Source organism: Ursus maritimus, unplaced genomic scaffold, assembly GCF_017311325.1.
Source record: "Ursus maritimus isolate PB19 unplaced genomic scaffold, ASM1731132v1 scaffold_33, whole genome shotgun sequence".
Lineage (NCBI taxonomy): Eukaryota > Metazoa > Chordata > Mammalia > Carnivora > Ursidae > Ursus > Ursus maritimus.
The window spans coordinates 12,159,525-12,160,269 of NW_024425897.1; positions in this window are offsets into that span (position 1 = coordinate 12,159,525).

Consider the following 745-nt stretch of genomic DNA (forward strand, 5'->3'; position numbering starts at 1 on the left):
GCATGACGTGAGACTGTGGATAAATGGGGCACAGTCAGCTTGTGACCCTTAAGACATGCCCCCCAAGCAGGGCTGTCTCACCCTTGAGCCCCGGGCGCCGGGACCCCTCCAGTGTTTGCCAAATGATTCCTGGAAGGACTGTCCGCTGGCTCCCAAGGACCATGAGCAGCGCTTTCCCACCTGTGGGGCTGTGCAGGGGCAGCCTCACCACAGTGACAGCTTGGCAACCACCCAGGGGGGACCCCGCTGCCCAGCAGGCTGGCGTGCAGGAATGTCCAGGAGCCAGGCCCTGTGACTCACAGACGCCAGGTGGAGGACACTGTGGTCCATGCCTCAGCCAGCCGGCCACCCCAACAAAAGCCAGGGACACATGAGGTGGGATGGACTCCCTCGCTGCTTTACAGGGGCATGGTCAGCTCACCACAGAGCAGGTCCCCAGGGGAGGCGTTGCTGGGGACAACGAGAGGTGCGTGCAAACCTTGCTCCTTCCGGCTGCCTCATCTTCCCTCCGGCCCAGGCTCTTGCCACACAGCTTCCTGACCCTCCCTCCCCAGACCCCAGAGATGGGAACATCTCTGCCCCATTTCCCCCAAATGCAGCTTCTCTCCAAGGACCTGCTGTCCTCCAAAATCCCTCTTCTCACCCCTTCCAGCTCCTCCCCTCTTTTGGGACTCCTCTTTCCCTTCTCTTCCCTCCCAACACCCCCTCCCCCACTCTTATAGCGGGGACCCCTGTGTCCTACCCT